Raw genomic sequence first — 11,714 nt, forward strand, 5'->3', positions numbered from 1 at the left:
AATCACTGTAATGATCATGTTGCATTCCAAAAATAACCATACCTGTAAAAGTCAGTCGCTACAACCACTTTGATATCACTCAGTCATCAGAGAAAAACAATGATTATATAAGTACTATTCCCTTAACACGGGGCCTCTCAGCCTGGATTTACCAGTAGGACTTGAAAAGCAAACCAACTATCATCAGATAATGTTTTTATCAGGTCACCTGAACCAATCTTAAACTCCTTCTTTATAGGCCATGAACTAATAGTATTACCAGGAATCTGACCACCCCTCCCAACATAGAACTTAATGTGTTTCAGCTTATTGTGTCTTTAGCATAGGCTACCAATCATTAGGGTAACGAGGCCTGCCTAATATAGCTCTGTCCAACAGAATATTCTACAATTTTGGTAATGTTCTATACTTTTTAGACCTTGGGTTAAAGAAACTTTTCTTAAGCAAGATTCAGATCATCAGCTACAAAAGATTGATAAATTTGACTTTTTGAAATTAAAATGTTTTGTTTCACAAAAACACCTTAAAAGGTAAAAGACAGACTATAAATTGGTTGTCCTGGAGTTCTGCAGCCAGGTTCTAGTTCCTGAAGAGCAGCCAACCTAGCAGTTTACTTCTATTGGGTCTCATAGTAATTTCTTTCATGGGATTGGGTGAAATGTGGCCACCAAAATGGTGACGACATACTGATTCTCAATGACTGTCACTGACATCAGACACAGGACATTTCCAGGCTCTGGGCTATTAAGATCCACAGCCAACACAAAGAACTGTGGAGGCAAGAAATCTTTATTCTTTTGGTACAAATCGGTTCCAAAGAGTCATTGCATTGGAAGTTATAACAGTGTTGCTACCTTTTCTTATAATGGGAAGTATAAAATTAGCCAGGTATGGTGCATTTGACAAAAAAGGAACTTGAAAAAATGGTTTTGGGACCTGAAAAGGAAGAGGTGGTACATGGCCATTATGAAGAATTTTCACATGAACTGTTTAATAAACAAATCTGCAACTACCTCTTTCTACACATTATTCTAAATCTTCTTTGCTAAATTACTACACCTCACATGGACCCATGAATTTTATAATACATTTTATTTAGTTACATTGAAAGGATTCCTCCAAATTTTTGCCTAAGATCCTGCATGCCTTAGAGAAGCCCTGCTCTCTCCTACCATTTATCACCTTTGGGCTTTAATTATTCCTCCCCCACCCCCACCGTCAGACCACAGTCCTTTACTTCATGCTCTTCCCTTTGCCTTTACTACTACTTGGCTTTTTTCTGTGGCTATACCCTCGCTGTGTCCACACCTTCTACTTTGGGCTCCCAAATGCATGGAGTACACCAGGAATTACATAGGAGGAAGGAATCAAGACCTGTTTCTGAAAGATTCCAATTATTCTACTTTTAGGCTTGTCATTTTGTTAACGTAGAATTCCTCTCCTCAACTAGCTTAAAAAAAAAAAAAAAAAGCAAGAACTACTTGACTTAGCCAGCAGATGGCAGCATGAAATTAACAAAGAAGCCAGAAGAAAAGGAGTCAAAGTCTTCAACTAACCTGAACTAAGGTCTGAGTTGAAGGGGGAAACATTCTTACAAGTTCAGTAACAGAAAAAAAGAATGAAAGAAAAATACGCAAACCCCTCTTATTTGAACAGTTCTCCTGAGTGGAAGTTTGTTCTTGGCTTCAAAGCAGTGCCACTGAAAAAGGACTTTCATAAAGCGTTCAGAGTCAAATTAACAGACTGGCGGGGGCCCTGAAAGCCATCATTAGTGAAAAGCAGTTAAAGGAACTAGGACATATTATGGACATGAGAATACTTGTGGAAGGGTTCTTTACAATTCATAAGGACTGTCTACAATGGGAGAAAAATGATGAGCTGTGTTGTGTATAGCTTTATATAAATAAGGATGTCTGAATACTCTGAGTTGTCCAGAGATGGAACAAACTACCCCCAAAACTGGTGAGATGCTAATCTCTAAAGGTAGGAAAGCCAATGACGGAATTAGTGGGTATGCTATGAGAAGGATCATCAGATAGAAAAGTCGGATCCTGTGCCCTGTAAGGATCTTCTAACTAGCTCAAGATACTCTATATGGGATTTTACCTTTTTTTATTTTTGTAAGGTTGTAATAAATAATTATAATTATCACATAACAGGTGATCACTATGATCCCATAGTAATAAGTGATTCTTAGGATCAATTGAAGGCCGAAAATTTAGATAACCTAGATAAAATGGACAAATTCCAAGAAACACACAAACTACCAAATTTGCCTCAAGAAGAAATAGTAAATCTAAACAAACTTATACCAAGTAAGGAGATTGAATCAGTAATGAAAAATCTCCCAACAAAGAAAACTACAGGACCAAAGGGCTTCACTGGGTAATCTACCAAAAGTTTGAGAAAAAATCAACATCAACCATTCTCAAACTACTCCAAAAAACAAAAGAATAGGAAACACCTCCTAACTCATTCTATGACACCAAAGCCAGATGAAAGCATCACAAAAAAGAAAGCTACAAACCAATATTGTTTATGTACACAGATGCAGAAATTCTCAGCAAATAGTAACAAATCAAATCCAGCACCATATAAAACATTTATACACCATGACAAATTGGAATTTATCCAGGAATTTAAGAGTATTTCAACATCTGAATATCATCATCTTAATTTATATAGAAAAAAAAATTTGATAAAATCCAACATTTTATCGACACAAAAACAGTCACAAGCTATAAATAGAAGAGAACTTCCTAAACCTGTTGAAGGGCATTTTTTAAAAATTAAAAGCCCACAGCTAATATCACACTCAATGGTGGAATTCTGAAAGCTTTTCCCCTAAGACCAAGAACAAGCAAGAATGCCCATTTTCACCACTGCTTTCAACATTGTCCTGAAGAAGACCTAAAACAAGCAATTGGGCAAGAAAAAAATATACAAGACATCCAAATTGGAAAAGTAGAAGTAAAACAATTTCTATTCATAGATGACTAGATAATATATGTATATATATATCATCTAGTCATATATATATAATATATTATATATATATTCTAGTCATATATATAATATATCATATATTATATATATAATCTTAAAGCAATAAAAAACATTATTAGTGCTAATAAATGAATTCAGCAATGGTACAGGATACCAAATCACAGGATACCAAAGACAACTGTCTTTCTATACATTAGCAATGAATAATTTGAAAAGGAAATTAAGAATATTATGCACAGTAGCCAAAAGATGGAAACAATCCAAATGTCCATCAACTGATGAATGGGTAACAAAATGTGGTATAGCCATACAATGAAATATTATTGAACAATAAAAGGAATAAAGTGCCGAGATATGCTACAAGGTACATGAACTTCAAAAACATTATGCTAATTCAAAGAAGCCACACACAAAAAGATCACATATAGCAGCATTCTATTTATATGAAATATCTGGACAATGCAAGTCCAGAGCCAAAAAGGCTATTCATGGTTGCCAAGGTCTGGAGGGAGTGAGGGGAATGGGGAATTGCTCAATGGAAGAGTTTTCTGTTTAAGGTCATGAAAATGTTCTGGAACTAGATATTGGACTTGGTTGCACAGCATTCAAAGGTACTAAATGTCACTGAATTGTACACTTTAAAATGGTTCAAATGTTAAGGTTTACAGTATGTGTATTTTATAACAATTTTAGAAAGTAAATGTTGGCCAAAAATGGGGGAGGTCATGGACATATTGGGGCCCTGGCCTATATTTAAATAGTTTGATTTCCCTGATAGAAGCCCAGCAGCTTCCAGCCATTCCAGCTACCCCAGCTAAGGCACCAAACAAGTGACCAAAACTATCTTGGGTTTTCCAGCCATAGTCAAACTCCTGGTTAAAAGAAGCTGCATGAATGACTCCAGACAATACCATATTAATCATAACTGCCCAGTTGAGCCCACCCAACTCACAGAATCATGAGAAATAATGAATTGTTGATGTTTTAATTGTTGATGTGTAGCCCCAGGTGATTTGATAGCACATCAAAGTTTACCTCTCCAGAAAGGATGGGATAGGAAGAGACTGCAGCTCACCTCTTTAAAAAGAATTCAACAAATAAGTATAACCTTGATTAAAATAATCCACCAGAAACTGATCTGGTCTCAATTTTGAGTAGCGTACGCTATCAGTAGTAAAAGAAGAATGGCCATAGTTGCCACGCATACTGTTTCTCTCTTATCACCTCTCAGATTAATTCTATTCAAATTGGTATATTCGACTGTTTCACATAGTTTTTTGTTGTTGATGATGGTATCTATCAGTCTAATAGGCCAATAGGCTAGATCAGTGGTTCTCAAAGAGGGATAGGTCCAGCAAACCAGCAGCATCAGAATTATTTCAAGTTGTTTCATTGTGTTAGCTTCCCTTTTCTGCAATGATAACTACTATTGAACATATATTCCATGTAAAAGCTTTAAATATATTATTTGACTTAATATTTACAAGAGGCATTATGAGTAGTCTTCATCATACAGATGCAGAAATCAATCTCAGAGATATGAGGTGATCTGCTCAGGATCACGCAAACTAGAAATAGAAAGGATTGACATTTGAACCTGATCTGTCTTAATGCCAGAGTCCATGATAGAAGCACTACTTCACATTGTCTCCAAAAATCTATCCTATCCCGTGGGTGCCAACCATACCAAACTGCCACATGAGGCCCTATTGTGGATTCTTAAAGTCAGGAAGGAAAAAGAGACAAAATAAGATCTTAAATTCAGAGCTGCCAACTCCAACTTTTTAAAACTTAATTCTATCTTAACTTGTCTAAGAATACTTCCTAGGAAACCCAAACCAAAATTAATTTTTGATTTTCTCATACTTCTACAGTTTGTAACATATGACACAATCATCCTAGCTTAACCCCCTGGCCTTTTGAGATTTAGTATTGTAAGCTCTGTATGTCAACTCAAAGTAACAAAACAAGTGTTACATAAAGTTGCTTCAAAAATGGCTTTCATTGGGGTGCCTGGGTGGCTCAGTTATTTAAGCAACTGACTTGATTTCAACTCAGATCATGATCTCAGGGTCCTGGGATCAAGCCCAACATTGGGGTCCAGGCTCAGCGAGGAGTCTGCTTGAGAATTCTCTCTCTTTCTCTCTCTCTCCTTCTGCCTCTCTCCCCCGGTCATACTCTTTTTCTATCTCTGTCTCTATATATCTCTCACTCTCTCAAAAAATAAATAGATCTTCAAAAAATGGCTTTCATCTTCAACAAATGGTATTGGGAAAACTGGACAGTTACATGCAAAGGAATGAAACTGGACTACTTTCTTACCCATACACAAAAATAAATTCACCGGACACCTGGGTGGCTCAGCAGTTGAGCATCTGCCCTCAGCTCAGGGTGTGATCCCGGGATCCCAGGATCAAGTCCCACATCAGACTCCCTGCATGGGGCCTGCTTCTCCCTCTGCCTGTGTCTCTGCTTCTCTCTGTGTGTGTCTCTCATGAATAAATAAATAAAAATCTTTAAAAAATTTTTTAAATAAATTCACAATGGATTAAGACCTAAATGTGAAAAAAAAAAAGACCTAAATGTGAGACCTGAAACCATAAAGATTCTAGATGAAGAGTGCTTGGGTGGCTCAGTCAAGTGTTTGACTCTTGATTTCAGCTCAGGTCGTGATCTCGGGGTAGTGAGATCAAGCCCTGCATCGAGCTCTGTGCTGGGCATGGAGCCTACTTAAGATTCTCTCTCTCTCCCTCTGCTCTCTCCATTTATGCATGTGCTCTTTCTCTAAAATAATAATAATAATAATAATAATAATAATAATAATAATAATAATAATAAATTATTTTAACATTTAAAAAATAAAAAAGAATACATTTTCTAAAAATCCTAGAGGGGCGCCTGGGTGGCTCAGGCGGTTAAGTGTCTGCCTTCAGCTCAGGTCATGATCCTGAGGTCCTGGAATCAAGCCCCAAGTTGGGCTCCCTGCTCAGCAGGGGAGCCTGCTTCTCCCTCTCTCTCTGCCCCTGCTCCAGTACTCTGTCTCTCACTCACTCTGTCAAATAAATAAATAAAATCTTTTTAAAAATCCTAGAGGACAGCACAGGCAGTAACCTCTTTGGCATTGGTCATAGCAACATTTATATATATATATATATATATATATATATATATATATATATATATATATATATATGTGTGTGTGTGTGTATATATATATATATATATATATATATATATATATATATGTCTCTTGAGGCAAGGGAAATAAAAGCAAAAATAAACTATTGGGACTACATCAAAATAAAAAGTTTCTGCACAATGAAGGAATCAATCAATCAAACTTAAAGGCAATCTATCGAATGGGAGAAGGTATTTGCAAATAACATATCTGATAAGGGGTTAGTACCCAAAATATATAAAAAACTGATACAACTCAACACCCAGAAAAAAAGGGAACTCTTGCGAACTGTTGGTGGGAACGTAAATTGGTACAGCCATATGGAAAACAGTATGGAGAGTCCTTTAAAAACTAAAAATAGAATTACCATACAATCCTGCAATCACACTTCTGGGTATATATACAAAGGAAATAAAATCTGTTTCTCAAAGAGATATCTGCACTCCCACATTCCCTGCAGCATGATTACACAATAGCCAAGATATAGAAACAACCTAAGTGTCCATCGACAGATGAATGAATTTAAAAAATGTGATTGTATATGTATATATCTGTGAACACACACAACATTTACATGTACATACACATTATTTAGCCATAAAAAAGAAGGAAATCCTACCATTTTCAATAACATGGATGAACCTGTAGGGTATTGTGGTATGTGGAATAAGTCAGACAAAGAAAGACAAATACTGTATGATGCCACTTATATATAGAATACGAGAAAGTCAAATTCTTTGAAATAGACAGTACAGTGGCAGTCACCAAGGGCTAGAGTAGGCGAAATGAGGAGATACCGGTCTAAGGGTACAAACTTTCAATTATAATATGAATATGTCCTGAGGATCTCATATATAGCATTGTGATTATGTCACTATAGTGGACTGAGACTCCACTCTCCTATCTCCTGAGACTCCAGATTTCAGTTCCCCATCCATTTCAAATCCTGTCTTTGGTTAAACATATTTCTAGCATTGGCCTACTAATCACAGGATACTCTAAGTCTCTGAATGATAGTTCAGGTCTAGACCTAGTAGGCAAACCTAAAGAACACTTCCAATGTAGTTTCACTTAAATCTTCTTGTACTCCAAAAGCGTGTTTTCTAATTAGTCAAGTGGCTTTAAGCATACATTCCCTGGAAACATGACAAACTTATACTCTCCCATGCATAAATTCTTTTGCATTTTCTTTTTTAAAAATATTTATTTATTTATTTATTTATTTATTTATTTAGGGAGGGGAGGGGAGGGGCAGAGGGAGAGAATCTCCAAGCAGACTCCTTGCTGAGCACAGAGCCTGACTTGGGACTCCATCTCAGGACTCATGAGATCATGACTTGAGCTGAAACCAAGAGTTGGAGTCTTAACCAACTGAGCCACCCAGGCATCCCTCCATTTTCAAAATAAGCAAAACTAAAACCATTTGCAAGCCTTAAAAACAGCTACACATTATTCAAACCTTATGCACCTTTCCTTGGCAACTTACTTCCTGCCCCACCTTTTTACTGCTCTTTAGTATCATTCATTAAACACATAATTGTTGCAAAAGTAACTCTTCTGCTCAGAATTGAGTAGAAATAAGAGTTAAATGAGTTTGGGGTGTCTGGATTACTCAGTTGGTTAAACATCTGGCTCTTGGTTTTGGCTCAGGTAGTGATCTCCATCAGGGTTGTGAAATCAAGGCCCAGTTTAGGCTCTGTGTTCAGGGTGGAGTCTGCTTGGAATTCTCTCTCTCCCTCTCCCTCTGCCCCTCCCCACCTGCTCACGTTTTCTCTCTCTCAAATAAATAAATAAATAAATAAATAAATAAATAAATAAATAAATAAAATCTTTTTCAAAGAGTTAAATGAGTTTCTCATGTCAAATTCTTTTGAGATTATTATAGATTGACTGACATGCAGTTGTAAGACCTAATACAGAGAGACCATGTGTCATTTACTCAGTTTCACCCAATGGTAAAATCTTGCAAAGCTTGATAAAATATTATAACCAGAAAATGATGCCAACATAGCCAAAATACAAAACATTACTGTCCCTTGAAGAATGGCTCCTGTTGTCCTTTTCTATCCACAGCCATTTTCTTGTCCTACCCTCTCCACACACATCCTGAGCCCTGGCAATCACTAATCTATTCTCCATTTCTATAATTTTGGCATTTTAAGAATGTTATATAAATGGAATCATACAGTGTAACTTTTGGGGATTGGGTCTTTTGCTCAGCATAATTCAATGGAAATCCACCCAAGTTGTCATATGTATCAATAGTTCATTCTTATTGCTTAATAGTGTTTCATGTTATGTATGTGTCACAGTTTGTTTAACCATTCACCTGCAGAAATACATCTGAATTGTTTCCAATTTTTGGCTATTATGAATAAGGATGTTATGAACATTCATTTACAGGGTTTTTATGTAACCACGAGTTTTTATTCCTCTGGGATAAATGCCCAAGAATGGATTTGCTAGATCATATAATAGTGCATGTTTAGTCTATAAGCTGCCAAAGTGTTTTCCAGAGTGATTTACTATTTTACATTCCAGCTGCAATATATAAGTGATCCAATTTCCCTGGCCTTTCACAAGCATCTACTGTAGTCACTAGTTTTCATTTTAAGCATGTTAGTAGATGTATCATGATATTTTATTGTAGTTTAACTTGTATCTCACAATCGGCTAATAATGTTGAACATCTTCACATAGACTTATTTGCCACCTGTATAGGCACCACAGTGAAATGTCTTATCACATTTTGGTGTCAAATATATGAATTCTTTGCCCTAAGATCCAATGATTTTCCTCTATATTTTTCTGAAAATCATATAGTTCTGCATTTTACACTTAATTTTGTGATTCATTTTGAGTTAAATGTTAAAAGATATGAGACTCAAGCAAAGGTTCATTTTGCTTATTTATGTCCAATTTATGTCCAATTGTTCCACCATCATGTATTTAAAAGGTTTTCCTTGGGGCAACTAGGTGGTACAGTCAGATGACTCTTGGTTTTGGCTCAAGTCTTGATCTCAGGGTCATGACATCCTGCTTCGGGATTCATGCTCAACTTGGAGTCTGATTGAAATTCTCTCCCCCTCTCCCTCTGCCCCTCTGACTCATGCATGTGTGCACTTTCTCTCTCTCTCTCTCTCTCTCTCTCTCTCAAATAAGTAAACCTTTAAAAAAAATTTTTTAGGGACACCAAGGTGGCTCAGATGGTTGAGTGTCTGGCTTTGGCTCAGGTCATGACCTCCAGGTCCTGAGATCGAGCCCCAAGTCAGGCTCCTTGCTCAGCAGATGAGTCTGCTTCTCCCTCTCCCTCTGCCCCTCCCTCTGCTTGTGTTCTCACACTCTCTCAAATAAATGAATAAAATATTTTAAAAATAAAAATTTAAAAAGTTTTTAAAAAGATTATCCTCACCCCATTGAATTGCTTTTCCAAATTCAACAAAAACCAATTGTACATATTTGTGTGTGTCTATTTCTGGGTTCTCTATTCTCTTCTACTTATCTATGTGGCTATATCTCTTCCAATACCATGTTGTTCTGATTATACTAGATAGGTAGTAGGCCTGTATCAGATAGAATAATTATTTGTAATCTATTTTTTTCTCAGATTGTTTCAGATATTCTAGTCCTCTGTGAAACGTGTGATTTGCTTCACTCTTCCCATGTAAATTTTAGAAGTCTTTCTGTGTCTATAAAATGAGCTGTGATGTTGATAGCAATGTTATTAAACTCATAGATCAGTTAGGGAAGCTTGACATAGTTACTGTGTTAAATTTTCCAATTCATGTACATGGTTAGTCTTTCCAATTATTTATGTCTTCTTTGCTTTGTTTCATCAATACTTAATATTCAGCATACAAATCCTATATGTGTTTAATTAAGTTTATACCTAAGTATTATTTATTTTCTTTGTGGTGCTTATAAATGCTATAGCATTTTAAATTTAGTTTCTACGTAATTACTGTCAGAATATCAACTGTCAGAAATTCAGTTGATATTTGTATGTTGATTGTGTAGCCTGATGCATTGCTAAACTCATTCATTCTATGAGACTTTTTGTAGATCCCTCTGAATTCTCACATAGACAATCATGTCTTCTGGAAAAAGAGACAGTTTTATTTCTTTCTTTCAAATTAGAATGCCTTTTATTTATTTTTCTGTCCTTACTGCAGTGGCTTGAACTTCCAGTAACATATCAGAGTGATAAGAGCAAACATCATTTCCTTTCTCCCATTCTTAGGGGGAAATATTCAATCTTTCACCATTAAGTATAATGTTATCTATTGGTATTTTTTAAATGCTTTTTATCAAGTTGAGAAATTTCCTCTCTATTCCTCATTTTCTGAAAAACTTTATTAAAAATTGGTGATGGACTTTATTCTGAAGGTGTTGGAAAAGTATAGAAAAGTATTTTTTATCAACAGATTTCAGCACTTAGGGTGAATTTCTGACAGTTAAGATGGACGGATTATATTCAAAAATGGGTCAATATTCAAAATATACAAGGAACTTATGGCAACTCAAAATCAAAAAGACCCCAAATAATCCAATTAAAAATGGAAAGAAGACATGAACAGACATCTCTGCAAAGAAGACATACAGATGGCCAACAGACACATGAAAAGATGCTCAGCATCACTCATCATCAGTGACATGCAAATCAAAACCACAATGCAATATGACCTCACACCTGTCAGAACAACTAAAATCAAAAATAAAAGAAACAACAAGTGTTGGAAGGATGTGGAGAAAAAGGAACCCTCGTGTACTGTTGTAGGAATGCAAATTGGTGCAGCCTTTATGGAAAACAGTATGGAGGATTCTCAAAAAACTAAAAATGGAATTAACCATATGATCCAGTAATTCTGTTACTGGATATTTACCCAAAGAAAACAAAAACACTAATTTGAAAAGATATATGCATCCCTATATTTATTGCAGTATTATTTACAATAGCCAATTTATGGAAGCAACTCAAGTGTCCATTGATAGATGGATGGGAAAAGAAGATATGTCAAACACACACACACACACACACACACACACACACACACAGAGGAATATTACTTAGCCATGAAAAAGAATGAAATCTTGTCATTTGCATCAACATGGATGGATCTAGAGGGTATAATGCTAAGTGAAATAAGTTGGTCAGAGAAAGACAAGTGCCGTATGATTTCGTTCACATGTGGAATTGAAGAAATAAAACAAACAGACAAAGAAAAAAAGACAAACAAAAAAACAGACTCTTAAATATAATGAACAAACTAGTGGTTGCCAGAGAAGTGGGTAAGAGGATGGATGAAATAGGTGAAGGGGATTGAAGGTATACTTATGATTAACACTGAATAATGTATGAATTGTTGAATCACTATATTGTACACTTGAAACTGATATAACACTATGTATTAATTATACTGGAATTTTAAAAAATAAGTGAATAAATATATATTTTTTAAATATGGACTGATTGGAAACAGACCAAGTAGGGAGTTGCTAACTTTTCTTGTGGTCATCCTCTCCTGCCTAG

This window comes from Vulpes lagopus, chromosome X (assembly GCF_018345385.1).
Source record: "Vulpes lagopus strain Blue_001 chromosome X, ASM1834538v1, whole genome shotgun sequence".
Classification (NCBI taxonomy): Eukaryota; Metazoa; Chordata; class Mammalia; order Carnivora; family Canidae; genus Vulpes; species Vulpes lagopus.